This window comes from Anas platyrhynchos, chromosome 9 (genome assembly GCF_047663525.1).
Source record: "Anas platyrhynchos isolate ZD024472 breed Pekin duck chromosome 9, IASCAAS_PekinDuck_T2T, whole genome shotgun sequence".
NCBI lineage: Eukaryota > Metazoa > Chordata > Aves > Anseriformes > Anatidae > Anas > Anas platyrhynchos.
Genome location: NC_092595.1, coordinates 22402679 through 22426853, shown reverse-complemented (window position 1 = coordinate 22426853; position 24175 = coordinate 22402679). Strand labels below are relative to the sequence as shown.

Here is a 24175-nt window from a genome sequence, read left to right as displayed (position 1 = left end):
TATAATTAATGTGCCCAATATTTCCAGTTTATGAAATCCAGATTTTAATAGGGTGCCTGCAGATGCTCCTACTCTTTGAGTTGTAAAAAGCAGTTTGTTCCAAAGTGAGAGTAAACACCATCTTAAAAGCAGCCAGCATCACTTTGCATGCCTGAAAAGTGCGTAAAGCAAAGTAAATGGAGAAAGCAAAAGTAAATGGAGAAAGACCACTGTTTGGTCAGTTTTCCACACATCACATCTACCTTAGTGTTTCCAGTGTTTGCCATTTCCTTGATGGACCTGACTGATGAATATGTTTGTACATGTATGGTTTGTAAAGCATAGGTGGTATCTTTATTAGGTGTAATTGCTTTCTTTTCATGTGTGAGAGGTGTGATATGGGTAGCTAGACTGGTATTCTCACCAACAAAAACTACTGCCAAAAAAGAGATGTCCTTTCTTCACTTATTTGTGATATACAAAGGTGAACAGTGCAGTGGTGGAAGATGATTACATGGCTTCTTCAGTTTTAACTTGATATTTCAAGTTATTTGAAGGGCTGTGTGGCTTAGAGGAGGACTGATCTTTTTAGGGTATTGCGGATATTAGGCAAGTTAATCCTGATATAAACAGAAAGTGATTTCTAGATGTCAGTGTGCTGTTTGATCTTTATTTGCACTGAGGCAAGAGTCCCTTCAGTAAGTCAGTCTTGGCTCGATGAGAAGGCATGTCTTTGCTTTTGAGCTGTTGTCAAGTAACTCATTTTGCTGAACCATTAGAGGAAAAATATTTTTGGTAAGAATTTAGCATTTGCTATCCTTTAGGAACTGTCAGATCTCTCACCTACATTTTTCTTAGTCACTCTGAAAGTCTTGTTTTGCCTTAAATTTCCAGGAAAGTAACAACAGGGAAATTAAAACAAAAATTGTACATGTTATACATCTACAGAGATCCCCATACAAATGTAAGTCCTTCAGCCCACCCAAAAGCAAGGAGAACGTTTCTCAGGAAGTGAAGTGGTGGTGTTTGCTGTCTGGTATGGCCAGCTGTGGAGATGTCCTGGGCATGACCCTGTTACGCCAACTGCTCTCATTCCCATGAATAATTACTGTCAAGTCAGTGGGGAGATTATGTGTAGGAGCAGTCATTTTCAAGAGTCAGGCTTGAGGAAATAAGGGCTGCATTTTTGCAGCAGGCTTCTAGACTTTGTTTATGAGATGTTACTTGCTGCATACGTTATCCATTCAGAAATCACTGCCTAGCTGAAGCTGAATATTTAAGTTGGTTATGTGTGTTGTCACTTCTCACTTCTGCAACAGGAGAGGCTGAAAGGCTTGCCATGGGAGTGAGAGAAAAATTTCTGCACAGGCTACACCTGAACAGAGGACGCCTTACCTCCTTCCGAAGGTTTGACCTCTTCTGTCACACTTATGATTGCCTAAATCTATGCCCAACGTGTGCTGTTTGTTACCTAAAATGATATTCTACAAGGATTTCAATACTGTTACTGGCACGTGACAAATGATCTCCTTGGCCTCTAGCATGTTATTATGAATGTTTTTATTGGCGAACAAAGCAAATAGGTTTCAAGTTAGTATCAAAGACTCATGATTTTGAGATACCAGTTTTCTTGTGGTCCTGCTGATTCCCACTTAACCCATGGAAATATTAATACAGGTGTGATGTGACATCTTCTCTCTGAGTCTTTGACCACTACTAAAGCACAGTACTTTGTAGTGTTATCCTGCACCCATTTGTCAACTGTACCTAATTGATTAAGCTACTGTAACATTTTTATTCTCCCCATGAAGTTCCCTCCTCAGCAATTTCTCCATTACAAAATGTAAATTCATCATTAATTACAAAATCAATAGGAGGGATGGCCTGGACATATACAATTGATAGCTGCCCTCTTCAGATTAGCATAACCTACCCATTCATTATGTGGAGTGAATAATACAATTTCTGCCACTGTGAAAAGGGGCAGGTCACCTGCTGTAAATTCCTTAACAAAGTGTGGTGTCATGTGCCTTTTTATTCACCAAGTGTTTACTGTGTGTTTGGAGAGATCCATCTTCCTTTCTGATTTATCTCCTATTTTATAACAATGATCATGAAGTTAGACAACTTAATGCTTAAACATTGAAAGACCGAGAGGTTTCTCCTGAAAGCTGCAGTGATTAAATTATGAGCTGCCCAGTGCTGAGACTGTGACTATGAGTAAGATATAAAAGGATCAAAACTGTTGGTCCCTTTTAAACCAATGATGTTTCTTGCATGAGAACAGTGATTGGAATTTAGGCCACAGTGTGCACACTTTTCTGTGTTTTAACATATTAAAACAGTGAAATCTTCCAGATATTTATTTCATTCTATACTATATCAGAATTAGTGTCTTCCATTTCTTTCTCGTAAGAGAAACAAACTTTCAATCAATTTTTTCACAGTAGTTTCTGTGGTCTTTCAGTAGCTACCCACTTAAGACTTAATAAGCCAGATCAATTATGAAAGAGAGAGAACACTTCCTGTAAGGGTCAGGAGTATCTCTCATAGATAGATGGAAGAATAATCCCCACTTTTTTTTTTTTTTTTTTGAATGGCAGTCAAGAATCAGATTCTGATATTGTTGTCTACCTAGTACCTTATTCCAACTCTATTTAGAGTCTCACTCTAAATAATTCTTCCCATTTTATAGTGTGCTCTTCAAATCTTAGTAGCCATTTATCATATCTTTCCTGTCTTAGCCAAATTGTGTATACAATGTTTTCATTACCATGACACATGGAAAAAGGAAGGACAGATGAAAAAAATCTGATTATTTCTGCATGAGTAAGGTTTTCTTAGCTAAACAGGGAGCCTTTTCATGTGAAAGAAAAACTTGCTGATTATTGGCCTATGTAACTACATTTATGAAGTTTCCTGAAAGCTCATTATTGACTTATTTGTCTGTCATACAGCGTTGTTACATATTATCATGTAAATATGTACTTGGAGGCCTTTGTAAAATACAGGTTACAGACCCAGTCCTATAAATATTTACAAACAGTTTTAAAGCTTAAATGATTTGAACTGGTTGTATAGCTATTCATTATTTTTATTACAAAAAAAAAAAAAAGAGAAAATACCTCTATAGTAGTATATCTGTATTTGAAAGTAAAAAGCAATCAATTGAACAAAGAATGACAACAAAACCCACCACCTTATAATCATTCCAAAAAGCTGTTAACAGTACTTTTGGAATCACTTCTAATGCTGTGCATTGTGTGTTTCTATGATAGCTTAATGGCGTGCAAATTTTTGTTGTTAAAATTCCACTTTTTTTTTTTTTTAATTATAGGAAGAAAAAAATTAAACATATTTCAGTCCTTTACCTTGTTTGCCAAGTTTCAGCCCAGAGAAAAATTCTTATGGTTGAGTTACAAACCTCTGAAAATAGGGGTTTATAATGGAAACACTGACACCACCTTAACTTTAGTGGCACTAGCAGTGCTGTATAATATACACTAGAAATAGAAAACAAGATTAGAGATGACATTTAGGGCATGGGTCTTCAGGCTGTGGGAAAAATAACTGTGCTCTATTTTTTTCCACAGCTTGGAAAAGGCATCTAGATCTAAGTGTCATCTCTAATCCTATTTCCCATTCCTACCACATATTCAATTAACCTGTTTGTTTTTTTATTATTATTGGCAGACTTTTTTTTTTTTTTTTGCAGTTTTAAGTACCATAGATTCCCTAGCTACTGTATGTCAAGGTGGGGGGAAAGGACCAAGAAGACCCAGCACTTTGTAGTATTTCTGTACAGAAGACTCGGTCCTGTAGCTGGCTGGACCCTGTCCCTATGACCTGAGTTAGCTGATAAATCAGGTAGAGTTGGGTCCCTTGCCTGTGCAACAGGAAAGTGTAGGACCATGCATGTATGCAAGCTACTTTTCCTAAAGGTAAAATCAAGGTTGGCAATTAAATACATGTAGCTGGGAGCCTCCAGAAACTGTAACTGGGATATGCAGTTACTCAAGTGCCGTGATTTCCACCACCACTTCTGGAGTAGGTCACATCTTTCCCTGTAATTTAGCCTTGAGCCAGGGAGTTATAACTGAGTCTGGAATACTATGAAGTAAGAATGCCATTGAACGCTAAGAAATTATTTAGTAATAAGTGTCTCTGGGTTGGGTTGCTTTCATCACAATGCCCTACTGTTAACATTGTCATTGTACCACTGTTTTTGTATGGATATACTCTACGTAGTTTACTGCTGTTCTGAAGAAAAATTCATGCCTAAATTGAGATTAGTGTATCTAGATATACACTTACTGTACTCCTCCATTAACTAAGAATTTCTCCTTCCAGACTTCATGATACAGCTCTAGCAGAGCCAGCCGCCTTCTGCTGCGAAGCAGATGATGTCCATCATGCTTAACACAATTGCTTTGGAGAAACACAGGGATCCTTGGTGCCCATAACATAACTGTTAGGCCACAGAAGATAGATCTGATGTATATCTTGTGGTGACAAGAGACACAAGAAGAATTGATGTAGAGCACGCAACTTTGCCAAGACAGAGAAAACTGGTGGAAAGCAACTATTCACGTACAACGGAGGGACTTGGTACTTTCTCAGAAGCGTAACTTACCTCTTGAGATAAGTTTTCATTTTCTCAGTGTTTCTCAGAGTGTCTTCCAACTCACAACTACTTCAGTTTCCTATTCATTGCTCTGAATGATGTGGACCTTTAACACCTACTGTGGTGCTGCAGCACTGCTTTGCTGTGATGCTGCAAGCTCCATTCTTTCAGTGTGGGATTAAAAGGGGCAATAAGCAAAGTTACCACTGCAGTATAAGTGCGACTGTACTTAACTACTTCCACCCACCAGGATAATATCAGTAGGAAATTAACATCCTTAGGAAGATCAGACAGAATCTATCTATCCTGTCTATATTGCTAGAGTGAACAAGGAAGAAAGTTGTACTATGTTTGAACTACATTTTCAGTGCTCATTAATTCTTCTCATTGCTGCATCAATGGTAGACAAAGCTACTGGAAGCTTCCACCCATTCTCCAAGAAATGTATCCTGAAAAGCTAGCAATGGGGGCATATTATTTGCTGAAGCAACTGCCTGTTGAAAATGCTTTGTTCCAGCACTGTGAAAGTTGATATAAATGTATAGATAAAAGTAAACTAGACTGTTCCTTAGATGTAAATAGGTGTATAATAATGTACATATGGTTTGTTTGCAGTGTCTTCTTGGCAGGTAATCTGCAGCTAGCAGATTTAGTCAGCTGCTAAACATTCATGGAAATATGATTTGAATTGCTCTCCACACTGCTGGTGAGTGGACAGGAAAGGAAAAATTCACATCTAATATAATCAATGGGTTCAGCTCCTGTAAAAAAGATACAGAAAAACTTGTTGATCTATATACATTTTTTTAATTTTAATTTTCAGAAAAAGATGTGAATAATAATTCTCTCTTATACAAATCATACATCTTAAAGAATAGGATGGGTTCTACAGAACATCTGAAATATGATTTGGTAAGGCTTTATGATATTTTTTCAACAGGATTTTGACTTCATTAGTGGTACAACACTTTATTCAACCTTGTGTTCTTTATAGACACAGGAAAATGTCATATACCTTAATTTTTAGGAAATGTAAACATTCTTTTTAAAAAAATTATTTCTAGTGACTACACCTCTCACTGAACAGTACTTTTTGTACAAGCCAAATGCATGATATAGTCATCTGAAAAAAGTAGCATGATGTTCTGGAATGGCATTAGTTACTGACGCTGCTGCAGTGGTCTGGTAACCACAGTACTTGTTCATAGGCAACAACTGGGAGACAGAATGTTCTTCCAAAAACACGTTCTTGGTCATACGGGGTTGTGAACGTGTGACATGAAGAAAGGTTGGAACAAAACTCTGTGTTGGGGAGGCAAAACCTTCCTCTTCAGGATTTAATTGTGTTAATGGCTGCACACAGAGTGCTAAATTACTCCAAGAGACATGCTGAACCCACCTGACACATCAGAACTCTGTGTTACACCAGCCACTATGTTTCACTCGTGATAGTCTCCAGTCACTTTCCTGACGTGCAGGAGTGAAATGGGAGTTCTAGGGAAAAGGTTCTCTAGGCACAGAAACTGCAAGAAGCTCTGTTAAAATGGTACAAGGGGATGAGAGAGTAATGTATGGTAATTTCACCTGATCCAGACATGATATGATCCTGTATAACTCTGGTTTAAATGGTTACATGAGTTTTTACACCAAAAGTGATTTATCTAAAACACACAGCATTGCAAATTCTGTTATCCTAGCACAGCACGGTGTACAGGTAATTCTCTCACAGCTAACCTTAGATGATTGCTTTGCCATGCTGTCGTGTGGATGGGAGGAATGTATTTACAAAGCAAAGATCACAGCTGGTGGGCATTTGTCTGCAGCTTTCAAGATCCCAGCAATCATCCAAGTCTTTCATTCTTCCAAATCCTCCCTTCAGGGCCAGAAAACCTTGTATAATCTCTTTAGTGCAGGTAAATGACCTCAGAAATACTCAGATAGTAGGGAATATTAAGTCAGTTCTAGGTCATTTTCCTTGTTTGTTCTTGAAATCTTTTGTGTGATGATTCTGAGTATATATGGTCTTACGGGTCCTCTACACTGTCAGAGTCAGCAGGACGTTAACTGAGTGCTGATAATGAGCAAAGGAAAAGATGTGGCAAAGTTTGAATAGTCTGATTTTCCAGCAAACTTAAATCAGAAATTTGTTGGTTTCCTAAAGGGTAGGTAAGCCAAAGCTGTGAGCTTCATACAGCTCTAGGTCCAGCTTAGCCAATTCTAGCAAAATTTTATCTTTTCATGCTGCCCTTCTTGCTCTGAAAGTCAATGTTACTATCTCCTGGTGTTTTATGTCCTTTTTGAGTATTACAGGGACATGACAGTGAGAGCTCAGTCTGTGTGCATGCAGGGGTTTTGAGTTATCTCGTTTTGACAGCAAGCCTTGTGCTGCATCATCATTCACAGGAGGCATGTTACAAGGGAGGAATGTTACAGTGCCGAATTGTGAAGATTTACAGAAACAGCTGTGATACCTTTATGCTGATCAGAAGTTACTTGAAATCCCTGAAATATCATGCTGATGTTATAGTAGTACTAAACTGGATCCAGAAATTTTTCACCATATTTCTCCCCACGACTTGGTAGGCACATTGGCTGGAGTTGCTGACTGTACAGACTTGCTCCGGCTGATAGAGTGTTTTCAATTTACACTCACCTTGGCCAGTTCCCCTTCTTGGTGAACCTTTCCCTTACAGTCAGCTTGGGAAGCAGCAAAAATCTTCCTGCAAGAGATGAGGGTTTGTGTCAGTGTGAGGATACACACTACACCTGCACAGATAACTGTCCCGTTGCTCTCTCGTGGTGCCTTTGGATGAATCTTTAAAGCTGACCATCGGCTGACAAATTTATAGGCACCATGTCTCAAGCTGAACCTCCTGAGGGGATGGAGTATGCTCCATGGTACTCTGTGTCTCTCTTTCTTTCTGTGCCCTAGACATTCCTCACTTCACTCTGAGCAGATACTTGAATCACAGTTTCAGAGATGACAGGGAGCACCCTAGCCAGCACAATCAGTTTGGCAGTGCTTCTTTATCTGGGTCAGTGACTCTTTAGCAATTCAGATTGGGTTAAAATGCCCTAACAGGAAAAGAGCCTGTCCGTCAGTTCAGGACAGCCCGTGACCAAGTGCTTAGGGCACTCAGCTGAGAAGGAAGCTCTTGCTCTGACTGAGAAGAATTTGCTGATTATTCTAAAATCCTCTCCCACCATATAAAATATGAGACTCCACGAGAATGTTTATATCTGGGAAGGCCCTGGGGAAACAAATACAGAGGTGCCTAAGTCCCACTCCATTCATAGGCGTCTCATTTCTTAGCTATTTCTTAGCTTTTTTAGAAATCTAATTCACTGCACAAGTTCTTGAGAAAGCCTGTCTTTAATAAAGATGTGCTACAAGCCAAGCATTGTGATGCTAACCTTGAATATGTTTTGGCAGAAGTTGCTGATGGGTTTTCTTATCTTACCTCTGTACCACTCACTGCAAAAGGAGTTTTCTCTTTGGTTTTAGGAAAAAGTCTCTCTGACTTGCAAGTTAAACAATTAAAAAAATGAAAACAAAGTTTGACATGTTGTGCCACACAGAAATACTAAACTACATCATGATTTTGCAGTACTTTGATCACAAAACAGTTACAGCATTGCACCATGAATTCTTTGAGTGAAACTGATTTGCTGCTATTGTGTGGGCAGAATGCTGCCTAAAAAAGACACCGTGTCTCTTGTGACTACTGGGCCATGCCAGATCCTACAGACTGGCCCAAACCTCCCTTTGATCATCTGCAAGGGAAAAACAGTACATTTGATTAACTTATTGAGTGTATAAATAATAGTAATAATATACTGTAGTGAAGGTTACTTTGCAAAACTTAAATATTTGAAGAAGACTCAACACTTCGTGCCTTAATAAAGATATATTTTTACAGAACAGCAGGTTTTTGGTGTATGCTGTAGTAGCGGCTGCAGAGGTAAGGGTCATCTTGCCATGTATTTAATGCAGAAGGTAGCGTGTAGAGCTGCCACCTTGGCTGGGGTCAGTTTCAGGGTGTTGGTTGAATAGCTGAGAGCTCAACTGTGACAAGTGGACCAGCGGTGTGACAGCCTCCATGCTAACGTGTCTGCAGGAATTTGCACAGGGGAAACAGGGCACTGATGAGAGCAGCAGAATAAATCAAAGTGTGAAAGCAACTGCAGTCAAATGTCACACCCAAGTAGTTAGTGACTTGGCATGCTGTTTGGAAATAGGTTGGGTTACCTGTCAGTGTGGCATTTTCTTTCTGTTGCTAGAGCATAATGTTATCTAAGGATAAAACCCAAGGAGCACAGATGGTTGTTACACAGGCCGGATTCTCTAAACCCTTATCGCAGCAAAATTATTCCATTGACGTAAATGGGACCACTCCTATGGTGAAGATCTCGGTTATATTCTCTAATTCTTTTACTACTGAATTATAATTTTGTTTTATGCATGTAAATATCTATGCACCTTAAAAATATAACATTATCTGGGGGACAAACCCTGTTACATTCCTGACAGTCACTGGGATCAAAGTCATTGTTTAGGACTGCAGGATACAAATCTTGCTTGGAAACGTTACCCCTGCACTTTCTAGACAAAGAGATACAGGTTCTGATTCGACTTTACTTTCTCTGCTTGGGAGCCACCAGCCCAGAGCCCTCTGCCTGACCAGCACTTAATGCTTCCCCTTGGTTTATGCACAGGCGTTGAAGGGCATTGAAGATTTGTGGAGCAAGAATTTAGATTGTAAACCAAAGTAATGGAAAGAAAACAGATCAAAATTTAGAATCAAGCATTAGTTCTTCTCACCTATTCCAAATTTTAGTCTATGTATTATGGTGAAAATCTCTTATCCTTTCCTGAGCTATTGACCATTTGAATATAAATCATTTTTGCGGGTGCTATTTCTGTTGGCAAGCAGGCCTCTATGCTCTGTGAAACCTTCACACGCAGAGGAACACACAGTTCGAGCTGTTTCCCTTACCCCATGCACTAAGGAAACAGTCCGGCTGGCTTCAGGATTATCACAATCAAAATAAGAGAAAGTTGCCTTCGGATGGAAATCTTGCAGCCAAGAACCTGACTCAGTTGCATAACTTTATGTCAGTGCCTTGCTACAACACTGGATAATTTTGGCAAGACAGCTTTATGCAATTTAGTTAGAAATCACCTCCCTTCTTACTTCTTTTTGCTTGTTTCACTGCTAGTTTAGGATTAAAGTCAAACTCTCAGATGTCCATTTTATCTAAGCAAGGTAAAATATTGAATACCTGCTTCTCTTCAGCTTTGAGAAAAAATCATATTTCTTAGAAATCTTTGCATATAAGCTGTGAAATTCAGCTCTGAGCCTAAATTTTCCTCACCTCTCAATTGTTTGTAGGATTTCTGACCATTATTTAGACCTTCTCATTGACAGTATACTATTTTCTTTTATTATTATTTATTTTGAAAATACCTTTTCTTCAGGAAAACCTGTAGTGTTGGGGTTGCAGCTATGTCGTGATTGGGGGTTTGAGATCTTCAAGGATTAACTCATACTGGTGCCAGGCAGCAGCAGACTGGTTACACAGAAATGTCCCTTAGTGTTTGAATGCTGGGTTGCCTCTAATTGAAAACGCATTATGAAATCTCTGAAAGGATCAAAAAAAATAAATTGCAGCATCACTGATTTTCATTATAGCTGTCACTGTCACACCATGGATTCAGCTAGTTGAACTATTTGTTATGAATAACATTTAGTTTGAATTCTGGTATTTTTAATTGAGTAACTAGGAGTATTTTGTCATTATTTTACCAGAGATGGATTGCAGTGATTCTGTCTGCAATGTTTCTGGCCCATAGTTTATTTAAAAACAACATAACCACCTGCAAGTATTTTGCATTCTTTGGTGCTGTTTACTCCAGCATTCTCCACTAGTAGGAGCATATTTCATCATGAAATACAGAAAAGAATATTGATATTAATCATAGGTCCTCAAATACAAAAGCCATGAAGAAAAAGAATGAGCCATTTTCACAAATAACAGACCAGCCCAGAGCTCCTCTTAGCAAACAATGTAAAGAAATTTTAAATGTCTGTCTATGAAGAAAAGAAGCTATCCACTTGGTGGTGGTGGTTTTTTGCCTTTTTTTTTTCCCCACCAAAACATGTTTGCCTCTGGTATAACAGAGCATTCATCCCTGCCCTTTATCTAAAGAAGCCAATCCATAGACATTGTTTGGAGTCAATTTTCTGGAGTCCCATCTGAAGCTCAGTCCATGTCTGTGTAACTCAGTAACTCATCTGCTGATGGAGAGGCACATACACCTATTGTGCAAGGTTAATCAATGGCTAGGCCTATCACCCCAATTAATACAAATTGCTACTAATTAAATGAATAATTTTTAAAGATTATTTAGATTAATAAAATTGCTACAAATAAGCAAACTTTAATCCTGACTGCAAAGAAAACTACAGTATAAACAGAGAGTCAGGGAATAATTTTTGATACATAGACTTAAAAGGCAAGTTATTTACTTCCTTTCGTTTCCCTTACTGTGCTTTACGTAGTGACACAGCATTAGGAGCAGCACAGGGGACACATCCTAGTTCTGGTCCTCTAAGAGTGAGCAGTAACTTCTCTGATGCTCCTGCTTGCCTGATTCTTCTCTCTCACCAGATCTGCCTGTGGTGGTGATGCCACTCAATATTGTGTATCTCTAGATGTAGAAATAATTCATCTTATCCATTGTCTTTACCACATCTCCAGAAGAGCCATTGCCCTTTCTGACTTACTGCCATCACTTTTGAACACCAGCATATCCTCAACATCACTGGGCAATCCCCCTTGTCTATTTATTCTACCAAAAAAAAACAACACACAAAACAACCTGTTCTTCAGTTCCCATAACTTCTCCGTAACTTTCTTCCTGCCTTTCTTCCTCCCGGTGGTTCTGCTCGCTCTGTGCTTCCACCTGTCCCCATGTTTTTTTTCTCCTCTTTCATTATTCTGCCCATATCATCAGCCCGTAACCTGGGGATACTGGAAATGCTGGGAAAACAATACTATGGAATGAATTCACACTATTACATTGGTTTCCAGCTCATTCTACTAAGGGGCATATGGTGTTAATCTAAACTGTCCAACACGTTAGTGGGAGAGAAGTTGCACCCAGAGGAATATTACAACACTTTACCTGGTAGATGTCAACGTATTTATTGATATGGAATCTCTTTTCCTCCATATAAACCACTGAAACCTCTCTCTGTGGAGTTCTCTTGAATAAGGCTTAACTCTATTAAAATATTTAATTAAACTTCAGAAAGTTTTGCTGTGGCTAGAGTTTGCATTCTTTATTCAGGAAGTTATCACTAAGGTCATTATAACTTCAAAGTAATGAATGATTTGTTTATTGTATTTGGCTAGTTGAACACACATTGCAACTAGGAGTAATTTCTGACGGCTATGCATATGTGTATACGCATGTATATGTGTATATTTGATTTTGATCTCTAAAACCTCTATTTTATTTCAAATGTTCCTGAAGAGAGTACTTAAATACAATTAATACTGACACATGAAAATAATAGAAAGCAGGGCCAAAGTAAAGTATTACTTGAATTAGCTTTCAGATAATCCTGAAGTGTGTTAGAATGTCAAGCCAAAACTGGAAAGAATTTATAAAAAATGATAGGAGATATTTGAAGAAAAATCATTAAAGTTTCCTTATTTGTCTTCTGAAAATAATCTTTTGAATCAGATGTCCTACAGTTTTAATCAAGTGCCAATATGAACACAAAGAAAAATGGTTAAAGACAATTTTAAAAAAACATCCCTTGGAAGGGTAGAAGCTGTTTGGTTTTACTCTCACAGAGAAAACTGCATTCAATACAGTGAAGCACTGCGTTTTCAAAAATGTTGTGGTTCGGGCTTGATTCCACAAAAGAGAAAAACTTCAAAGTTAAGGATCAAGCCTCCAATATTTGGTCACAATATGACACAGTCGGGTAAAATTAAGGAAGGTAACCCATTGAGATAGACAGTGGGGAGGGGGCGATCTCCAACCCTGGATTTCCTTTCTTTCGCTGACTGAATCATAGCAAATTCAGGACATAGATGATTTTTTTTTTTTTTTCCTTTTGGAAGTGAGTAAGTAAAAGCCTTCTAGAAATTCTGCACACGTGTATTGGTAATTAAACATTTGCTGATCATTCTGTACCTCTAAGATAGCTACCAGATCTGACTGCTCTACCCTGGTGACCTGTTCTGTGTTCTTTGTGCCTGCAGGTCTTTACGAGCACCCTTCTTTTTCAGCTGGCTGGCATGGGGCCATGATCACCATATCCAGTAAGACGCAATACAGTGGTATGTTGGCCTTCCTCTAATAGGCTGAGAATATGAGAAAAAGCAAGGTTCACACAGGGAAACATCTTAAATAAATCTGTTGTTAGAGCCTGAAAAAGCAGGCAATGTTTTCGGCTCAGAGCCAGTGACATTTAGTGCAATTTTCTGTAGCAATTCAATGGGTATGCAGAAAAGATTGTTTTGGGGAAGAAAAATCATGCGTGTTGTTACATCTTATAGGTTAAAAATTTTCTATCACCATCTGTTCTTTAAAGGGAAAATTGAATTTTTTGAGAGTATTTTCTCCAGAAAAAAAAAAAAAAAGTATCTGCTTTCTGTAGAAAATTAGGGCTATTCATCAGAAAGCCAAACACCTGCAAGCCAAATATTTCTGGTTGAAAGTATTGATTTGGAGAGCTGCTGCTGCACCTCTCGGGAGAATGGCAGCTTGGTGCTTCATTTTTCATGCCCTCTGTGATGGGGCTCACAAGTGCCACATCTTTACTCCCTTACATGGCTGTACTCAGGTAGGGACAGGAGCCTCTGTGGCCAAACGTCTGCAGCACGTGGCAGCAATGCTGTGTGAAGCAGAATCTAGATGCGAGCTGCTTTCTCTCTCCTCGTGCAAGGCAAGGCCCAAGTGCAAGCAAGCCAGGGCAGCGTGGATGCTCAGGCAGTTTGGGTGCCAGGATCGGGCTCAGCAGGGCGCTCATTCTGATGCAGCACCACAGCGATGTCCCTGATCACCTAAGTCTACCATTTACGTGGCTAGAGGGGTATTTCTGACTAGGAGTTTTCAGATGAAACCTCTGTTATTTCACCATTATAAAAAGAAATCCCTTCAGCTTTTCCAATTAAAAATAAATCAATATGCTCTAATAGCTTTTTGGAAGTGATGGGCCTGACTGCTCCATTAAACTCCAAGAGGCGTATTAGGAGCTAGGTTACCTAAAGCTGGAGCTTCACAATATATGAAATTTTGGTCAATATTCTAACTAATATTTTTTTTCAGAATTTTAGTTTGGTTTTATTCAAATCCAAATTTAAAAAGAAAAAGTTGGCAAAACAAAAAATAATCAGGAAAAGTATCTTTTTTTGTTCAACCCAAAATATTTAGTTCAGCTTCAAAGGAGTGGCTTCATTTTTGGTCTTGGGCTGTTTCACACATTTCAAAGCTTTTTTCTTTTTAAATTTAGGCCAATTTAAAAATGACAGTCAAAAGTCTTTGTTTTGAAATGGAAGTGTTTTGGCAGTTCTAGAATGAAACGCTCCATTTTGAAAATACTAAAATGAAGTGTTTTGACATTTTATTTTTTTTTTCTCTGCATTGTTTCATCTGGGTCTATTTGCTAAATTCCATTCAAATTCAGGAAGTGTACCGCTCCCTCTGAAATTCATTTGTGTGGTATATTATTTGTCAGAAAGCATGAGTCATTAAGCTCTGCATCAGTTCAACTTTAAATAACAGGAAAGAATGCTTAATAGGGAATTGATCGTATACAGCTATGTTTCTCACTTACCTTATGATAACTACTGTAAAGGAGAGCACCCAGCTCTGCAGAGCTGCTTCACCCATGCGGAAGAAGAGGTGGCAGACAGTCCCCAGATCCTTCAACTGGTGTTGCGTTCTCCTCTCCATCAAGTAGGCCAGTCTTCTTTCTCCATGAGCGACAATTTAAATTGTATGCCATTCTCCAGTGTTTCTGTGGCTGTTTGCTAGGCTTCTTCCTTCTCTTCCTGCCTAAATCACTGCTCCTGCCATTGGTATTTCCTAAAACCTGTGAGGGGAAAGCTTCAGACAGACCTTTCACTCCCGCTGGTGTGAAAAATCCTTCTCCCTGCTCTGTTCTGATCCTTCTTCCCCTTCACCACCCCTGCAGAGGCCTTGCTGAAGGACGTAACTCCCATTTATAAGAAGCATCTCTAGAAAAATATTTATCACAGTGTGTAATCTTGGGATGCAGCTGAAAGATGCAAAGTGAGGTCGAGTCCAGATCCTCCAGAAGGACTGCATGTTGAGAGGAGAGGTACAAAACGCTTCAGGAGGTATGAGGCATTTCCATACCCATGCATAAAATTGCTTTTTCCAGCTTTAATCATTAAGCTGAGACAATAGAGTCTTCATACTCCCCAATTACACATTTGAACTAAAAAACAAACAACAAAAGCCTAAAACTTTTTTTTTTTTTTTCTCGTTTCAAGGCTGCTATTTATGAACATTTTAAAGAGTCTAGATGGCCTCACAAGAACTGCTGTCAATTATGAAGTTGTAGCCTGAGAAGTGTAGTTTGATAAAAGTTGTTCTGAGGAACAGTCCTGCAAATTTCTTGAGTATTGCTTATATTGACTGACCAGAAAAAGACCACTAGAGAGGGCAAAAACGTGCCAGGTAATGCTAGTGACACCCAGACAGTACTGAAGTTTCCTGGACAATGCAAGGTTTCCATGTACCACCTCCTCATCTCTGGAAAGACATGGTCTTCTTTTAGGAGGTGCACAATGGAAATTCATGTGTAACCAGGCAGGAAGGAAACTTGAGGAGTACTCAGTCTAGAGAGACAGCAGCAAAACTTTGAAGGAAGAATCTTTGCTGTTAAATGTTGGTATATGTGGTCGTTGCACTTCTTATGATTTATTACTTTTCTTCTTTATTTTTCCCATTAATGAAGATTGGAGATGAGTGCACTCCAACTGGTTTAAGTATTTCTAAAGCTATTCACCTGCATTAGAAGCAAACAGCTGGCATACCAACATTTATCTCTTTTCAGGCTGCTCGCTTCACCAGGGCTATTCACAGCTTGCACTTTACTAAGGTCGTTGGTATCGCTGTTACACTTTTCCTGTATTACATGAAGATCAAATTCCAGTAGTTAACAAGTCAAAAAAATATTCTTGGGGGTGGGAGAGGAACTAGGTAGATGAGTGTGTTCCACATGTCTGCTTTATTTCTGGAATTACCGCCTTCATCCACGTGAGAAATAATTGTGATCAAAAATAGGTCTGACCTGCAGCACCACAAATGACAAAGAAATGCTTTTGCAGGGTGGGCTCTGAGTGTTCTGGTCCACCTGGGCCAAAGCACGAAGGGACCTCAACTGCTGGCTACAGCCCAGTGCCTGGACATTGAGTAGTCTCTGGGCCAGAAGTTGCAGTACTGTAACTGGGAATAGTTCCAATAAAATCAGTTTCTCAATATCTATTCTTTTGAAATTCAGAGGCAGATTTGGCCCACTACATGGACTGAATCCAACTGAAAGCCAGGGACCAGATTCTGATTTGTGGTAAAGTAGATGAGAATTAACTCTATTGCAGTTAATTGGTCTCGATCCTCATGTGTCTCACGCTGGCATAACTGTTCTGACCTCAGTGGAATTGATCCTAATTTATGCCACTGTAACTGAGATTGCAGCATGCATTGTTTAAATTCTGTTGGGTGCGTCTTCTTCCAGGATGGAAACTATTTGCAGACTATAACAGCCTCTTTCCTAAAATTGAGGCTTGTCATATCTGAAATTTTTGGTGGGGCAAGGGTGTGGGGCAAAGGATATAAAGCCAACTTTGTGCTTAGTGCTACCTTGTATACTTTGAATCCTGCAGTCCCCTGCTAAATTATCAGTGCCTAATTAGGAGACTAGAAGACTTCCATACTCTTGCTCTAATACAAAGAATTTCCTAGCTCTGTGATCACCCTAAAGGAAGCTGGGACAGCTCTAGGAACTTGAAATGATAATGTGGTGATTTTTTCAGGCTTTTTTTTTTTTTTCTTCTCTAAGCTTTTCTGCTAATTGTTTTTTTCTTGCTTCTGCAGCTTGTTTTTCCCACCTTTACATATTCCATTTTTGAATCATTTGATGAACGGGATGTTGTGCAGCTGAAAGATCATGTACATGTATCTCAAATGGCTCACTCGCTGTGCTCTCACTGAACTGACTGGCTGAGTTGCAGCTGGTTGCTTTTCTCTCAGGACACTATAAGTCTTAAATGCCACATAAAGAAGCCTTCATCTTGCAAGATATATACATATATATGAGAGTGTATATATTTATACATATATATACACAAACATATGAACGTGTACATACAAAAATATATTTTTGGAGTAAAAGGCAAATCTGTCTTCCTTTGATTGCACTGGAAATACACAGTTTGTCAGGCTGACTTTTTCCCCCGTTAGCAATGAAATTTGGCCAGGAGTCCTAGCACGCCATTAGAAATCAAGCCGTGACCACATCAAGTGTGAATGGCAGGGCAAGGTTATAGCATGTAACACTATGCTGTGGTGACCTGTTGCAGAGTTAGAGGCTGGGAGGTGTGAGGCTGGGTCAGATAACTTTATTGCAAGTGAAGCACAAAGTGAAGCTCAAAGCTGTGCTGGCTGTTTACTCTTTCAAGAGGCATTTAGCGAGGACTTTTTATTTTGAGAGCATATTTTGAAAACTTCAGCTGCAGCACTTGTAGCTTAAATTTCATAATTGAACTGGAATACTTACTAGTTTTAACTACAAGTGTACCCATGGCATACTCCTACTTATTCTACGGTGATTTGAAAAGCTTTTCTAAAACCTCCTGCACAAAGTGACTGATGAAAACAGGCCATTGAAGGCAGAGATGTTCAGCTGCTGTGAAATAAAGCAATGCATCACCTAGCCAGTACCAGCAGTAGGTTGGTGGGTCTTTCCTGTGATCCACTCTAGAGTTGTTCTTCTCAGCAGGAAGTTAGGCACTCTCTTAAGAGAGAAAGAAAGATGTAGGTGAATTCTTAGCACCGCTTATGAATTTTCTTCTGCAAATTTGTACTTTGCCTCTTGAAATACTGTTCTGAAATGACTTTTAAAATATTTTTAGGCTTTCTTATTAATTTATTTTTCCTTTTATTTTTGTCAGTTTTAATTTCACTTACTCCTTAGACCTAGTAGCCCAAGAGGTAGTCTGTTTAATGCACCTCTGAAAGGAATTTGGCGGAGTGTTGTAAGGTAGAGTAAGGAAGATCCTAGTCTTAAAATAGACACAAGACACACAACATAAATCAGTTCCAGGGTCACATTGAAGCCCTGTGTGAACTTTGCTTTGTGGAGTGGCATATCTGAAGGGCATGCTGCCCATTTTCCAAGTGTAAACTGGAAAGAAAAGGACATTTTCAAGACAATCACAACCAGGACTGCAAAAGATCTCAGTGTCCCACCCTCTTACAGTGACAAATAAGTTCTAATGAAGCTCATTCATCTACTCTGTTTTTGTCATGGTCTAAGACCATACATCTTTGTGTGGCATCACTTGTGATTTATCTCACTGTGAGGAGAGGGTAAACCGACTTTCTCACATGACACTCTGTTGGGAAATATTTCAAATTTAGTTGAAGACATCACTGAAGCTCACAGAAAGATGGCCTTTTGATATTTTGGCCCACAAACTTGATGGGTAAGGTCTAAGTACAATTAGGATTTAGGTGTTTAAAAGGTCACTACCACAGCTGTGCTTCAATAATATAATCCAGAGCTGTACACTAGCTGTATGTATCGGATCAGTGGCAGCAGCACCCCAGGCAGGGAGGTGCCTCATCTCAGCTTACTCATTTGGAAGCTGTGTATGGCCGCAACAAAACACAGACGGCAGAAATACCACCTCTACCTAGGGTGCAGGAGCTGCAGGGAATTACCGAATGCCAGTCCTTGCAAGCACGTGTAGGTTAGCAGGAGTGTGGAGCACTTTCTACATTCCACAAAGCTTAAGATGCTGCAGGCATGAAAGGTCACGTAGGACTGCCCCAGAATAGGCCCTGGCACATCTACTTCATTTCTGGTTGTGTCAGGCTAGCCTGTCCTTAAAACCTTCACAACGCAGCACCTCTGTAGCTTTCCAGAAAGCAAGCTACGTGTGTGCTGGTTCTTATGATTAGAAAGCTTTTCCTAACATCCAGCGTGAGTCTTTCTTGCTGTCAGTTATGTTGCTCTTACTTGTCTCGTTACCTGCTGAGCACATGGAGATGGAATTAATTTGTTTTTATACTAGCCTTTTCTGTGCAGACTGTTATCCCAGTCATCTCTTCTGCACTTTAATTATCTCTACTTTTTCAATATAATGCTTTCATTTTATTTTCTGTATGTTTGGTTCTTCTCAGAGCTCTTTCCCGGTAGCACTCTCACCTTTCACTTCCCTCTTTGTGAAGGACATGTTCAAGGCTGGACCTGATACTTAAGCTAAAGCCTTACCACTGCCCAGTACCCTCTCCTAAGGCTGACTTACCGTTCTTTCAGTCTCTGGTAGCACCAGTTTCACCAGGGGTGCCAATGTCTATTTTCACCACTTCATTAAAAGCAGAAGCAGATGAACTGATGCTAAGAGAAGACAGACGTTTAGCTGTCATATTTCGGTGTCTATAAACAACACTGACTTACATTATCTGAGCACGGTGAACTTACCAGGTTTACAAATGCCCTGGCATTAAAACATCCGAGCCTCCCAATCTGTTTGACTGCAAGGGCTGCTTTTGCCAACTGCAGGTTGGAACTATACCATCTCCCTTGGATCTGTGTCTGTAAGTCTAAACCTGCTTTGATGCTGTGATGGATATAAAACCCTGGTTTATGAATGATTCATGCATGCATAATTAATGCCAATTGTTTAACCAGAAGCAGTTGTTGCATGAAGTATTAAAATCATATTAAATCAAATACTGCGATATTTTGGTTTGTGGATACTACTATTTAAAACTCAGTAAATAAAAGATTGTAATTATTTCAGTTACATTAAAATGCACCAATAGTACATTACATTCAGTGTTGTCAGCTCTGACTTACTCTAAAATAGAAAAACATTTCATTGATTTGAGGCATTGCAAAATGTTCATGAAGGTATACCAAGTAACAACGTAATTCAGGTTTATAGGCAGCACAATTGATTTTATAGGCATAACAGTTGAAATTTAACTAATAAAGCCTGAGCAAATAATGCTAATTAGCAGTATTTTGAGAAGCAAAAGATTTCCTTGCAATCAAATTTGGATAGCGTCTTATCTTTTCTATTCTTCCCATTCTGTGCCGGTTTGTTACTCTGCTCCCACATTTTCAGATTTGCTGATCTCTTTGGTTAGACTTGACTGTTGGAGGAAGAGAATGAACATATTTTACAGAAGAAAATCTTTAGCTGATAAATCATACTATTCCATTTAAATTGTTCTCATTTTATTCAGCCTGGCCTTCAGACTTGTTGCATGTTTCCATCTATACCTTGGTCATATGTTTATTTCATTCATCGTATAGCAGAAATAACGTATTGCATTCTTGGAACTGAGAGATTCTAAAAGTTTTTGAGACTGATTACTATGGTGGCACTTATAGCAATGTACTTCTGTTGCCGTGCAGTGGAAGCCTTTCAGAGTAGAATGGATTGGAATAATTATTTTTCTTACACTTGGTTTACTAAAATCACGCAACCCGCATTTCTGTTACCATTATTTGATGTTTACATTGCAGTAACGTCAAGAGGTAGAGCTCCACTGTTTTAGTGATCATTTTGTTTTGTTTAGGTGTGTTGGTAAATTCCCTACTTCAATAACTGATGAGAAAAGAAGACTGAGATGGATGGTTATTCACAACAAAGGTTAAAAGCCTTAAAATTTGGTCCCTCTCTGAAAGCTGTCAGGGCAGATCATTCCATGTCATTAAAACAAAGTGATATAAAATTGCATTCGTAGGTACCACCTAGTCTCTGTGCTATAACCAACGTTGTACTGCTATATGTACCTACTGCTATAACCAATGCCTTTCCATAGAATCACTCTTCTGAATACTGTCACTATACTTGCTATTTGCATTGGCTTTGTTAAAAATACATAATGCAAGAATAAAAATACTGAAGACTAGGAAAAAATTCCTAGTCTTGGTGTAGCTTCTGAAGTTCACGCCTCACTGCGGTGAGTACTCTGAGGTTGGTTTCTTTGGTTGGTTTGTTTTTGTAAAAAGTACCTTTGTGCTTTGAATGGAGGCAGCTTACAGAATTGGGTTATCAGAGCAGCAGCATCATGCTATATTGACAATGTCTTGGCAAATGAGAGACTGAGAAATTGTTTTGTAATGGAATCATAAACTATATGGAATATTGTGTCCCTCTGGTCTCCAAGAGATTGCATTTTTTTATTGCCTGCGATATTTTTTCTAATTTCAGTACTGAAGCAGTTTCACTTGGGAAAGTGCTTGTTTCCTTCTGCATGAGCAGGAGGACCCAGCAATACCCTGAGACCAGCACTTGTGCCTGTCAGATTAAGTACAGAAAATCTAGACTGATGTGTTATAGAGGCTAGTAGCTCTGTTAGGGGTTAAGCACAAAAACTTAAAAATTTGTCCCATCAAAAGAACTTCAGGGTAGGTATTCAAAGAGTTAATGTCAATGGAGATTCAAATTAGACTTCAGGTAAAGGTCTCTGGAAGTGTAGATGGATACAACTTCTTAGGGAAGTTATGGAATGCCTATTACTGTCTTAATTAAAATAAAGTCTCCAGCAAAACACAGTCATCATTAAAGCTAAAAGCAAAGACCATGGAGATTTGACTTGTTGCTGAGGATGCACCAGAGGACTTCTCACAGCTTCCATTTCTGCTTTCTGGGTGAAATCTGGAACTGGTGCTGCGCTCCTCTCAGTTGGATAGAGTGTACAGATCTGTGTGTTGGTACTGATTTGTCTTGCTACCTAAACTGTGCTCTATAAAATTATATTTCTGTGGCCTGCTTTTTCACAGGTGTGTTTCTTGACTATTCCCTGATGTATTACGCAGTCATTCAAAATACTGGCCTCTCCCAAGATACACACTACAGATTTGTATCTAACTACTGATTTCTACACTTTTAATGTCACAAAGACTCCTGTGTTTTGACATGAAAATTTTTATCACTCTAAAAATGAATTACAGTATACCTCCAATTGTAAAATGACATTATGAAAGCAGCTCTTTTGCTGATGTGGTGACTATAGAGTTGCTTGACATTATTCTGACACAATTTGACTGGATATATTTTTTGGCATCTAGGAAACAATGACACTGATGGAAACTGATGGAGCCAGTGTCAGAAAAACAAAACAACCAAAACCCACACAAGCTGACTGCAGGAGGACACCCAGCAAATTAACAGGTGGATTGTGAAAAATCCCATTTCCAAAGGGCAAAGTCAATAAAGAGAGGAAGAAAAGAGAGAAGAAAAGAAAAAAAAAAAGACAAACCAAGACTCGTATTTCTTTCTTATAAAACTAACAAAGAGATACTAAGGGGATATTTAAAATTGTGTAGATGTGGACTGAGGAAGCGGGAGTTTTAACCAGAATAGTTGACATTCAATATTCATGTTTGTGTCTTGTTATTAAGCATCCTTTATCTTGTTCATACTTTTAGTCTTTTTCTTAACTTCCAACATAAACATGTTCCAGAATACTGCGAAAAAAATGCCATCCTCAGGAGCACTAGTATTTCAAGACATATTTTGTTGTGGACATTTCATTGCAGAAGACAAGACCTTTTCTTACTTTCCTCAAGGGCCTTTGTAAATATGTCTGCTTTCATGTGCATAAAGTGCACTTATATATTATCTCCCAGATCTCTGAGATTTAAAAAATAAAAAATGTTTTGAGAATCAGCTATACGCAAACACTTCCATATATTTTGTCCCCTCTGAAGTGAGCATTTGTATGTATCATAGATTGGTTGCTTTTCCCTGTCATTGAATGATATGTCATAGGTAAGAGATTTGTGACAGTGCTTAAGGCAGAACTGTGATAAGTAACGCAGTGCCAAGACTTCAGTATTAGCACAGTCAACAAACTCCTCCAAGTAAATGATAACATTTACATATTTTGCCACCTGCTTGACATCATGTTTCCATTTGTACTGACTCCAGAATCAGACTATATCTAAACCCAGTCAAAAAGACTTGATTATGCTGATGGTTTTGAGCAGTCTGGGAAGTCCTTGAGCAGCAGATCTTGGAAGCTGGGAGTTTGGTGTGGCTAATATGTTCTTATTGTTCTGTTATATCTTCTGTAGTCATCTAACTGTGGACCACTATTGTATGTAGAATACACATTGGAAAGACGGACCTTTGGCCTTCTCCAGAATGGCCATTCCTATTGTTTTATGAAAAAAACACCTACAAACAAAACCCAATCAGTCATCCAAAGTCATCAATAACAAGAAACAATCTTGTTAGCAAAATGATCCTAAAAGAAAACAAACAATAATAATAATAATAAAAATAAAAACAACTGGAAATCAAGGAAAAGAAAAAAAAGTTTCTGTCAAAGTGACTTGGCTCAGTTTTCCTTAGTTCTTGGCTAGAACATTTCCATTGATAGAGTTGCTAAGTGCATTCTATTTACAAATATAAACACTTGATTTTGATCAGCAAAAACGCATCAGCACACTTGAACAGTGTCAATGATGACATAATTACACTCACAATTTCCTCTCTGTAATGATTTTTAAATGTCAGCAGTCATTTTTTGTCTAATTGTAGCCTTCATGTCAGCACTTCCTCTTAAAACAGCATGTTTCTCTCTGCTGGAATTTCACACCTCTCCACGCTCTCACTCACTTCACCAGTGAAGATAATGAAGATGATATAGGGCTTCAGGATATTTTCACTCCTGTGCTGCTTTGCCATTTAACATCAAGCAGGCAGAATAAAGTTTCTTTTGTTGTAGCGTGTGTTTTGTTGTTTTGTTTTGTTTCTTAAAGTGCAGAGTTTGATCATTTAGGCTGTAAATAATTATTTGATTTGAATGAACAAATCAAGTCTTCATTTCTCTGGCCCCCTGCTGGTGCTGTGCTAATAACCTGTTTAAAAGCATGGGCTTGTGATAAAAACATTCTCATGCATCTGTGTTGTAACCTTATTCACTGGAGGAGAAGGCTTATCCTGCAATGCCAGACAGTTTCTTGATCAGTTCCATGTTTGATGTGGTGGGAAGCCAGATGACGCTTTCTCTGCAAAGGCAGCATGTTTAGCGATGTTACTGCTAGTGTCTCATGCAATGGCCCGGGAAGAGACTTATGAAATGCTATTTTGCATGGTGCTAGGCCTCCAGAGCCCACAGCATAACAAATAGGTGCATCTGGAGTTCATCTCAGTGCCCTCTTTCTCTTTCCATAGATCACAGACTGCATCGTCAGGTTTATGGAAGTGTATCACTTGTGCAGTGAACTGGAAGACCTGCACTGAGGTTAGCAGCAAACATTTTCCACTTATCTG

The 24175-nt window shown here is 38.9% G+C and overlaps 2 long non-coding RNA genes across 15 annotated transcripts in view; one reads left to right on the top strand and one right to left on the bottom strand.

The window, feature by feature from the left end:
• LOC106018641 (uncharacterized) overlaps positions 1–24175 on the top strand; it is a 245013-nt gene that overhangs the window by 192846 nt on the left and 27992 nt on the right. For 11 of the 14 annotated variants that reach the window (XR_011811246.1, XR_011811247.1, XR_011811243.1 and 8 more), the window contains 2 exons: positions 1299–1386; positions 4330–24146. This is a non-coding gene — a long non-coding RNA (uncharacterized lncRNA). The remainder of the gene's footprint in view (positions 1–1298; positions 1387–4329; positions 24147–24175) is intronic. The other 3 variants (XR_011811236.1, XR_011811241.1, XR_011811244.1) reach the window with 2 other exon arrangements.
• Positions 6004–24175, bottom strand: part of LOC119717711 (uncharacterized) — a 29113-nt gene continuing 10941 nt past the window's right edge. The window contains exons 3-5 of the long non-coding RNA XR_005267825.2: positions 14461–14718; positions 7257–7323; positions 6004–6138 (exon numbers count right to left, since the gene is read on the bottom strand). This is a non-coding gene — a long non-coding RNA (uncharacterized lncRNA). The remainder of the gene's footprint in view (positions 6139–7256; positions 7324–14460; positions 14719–24175) is intronic.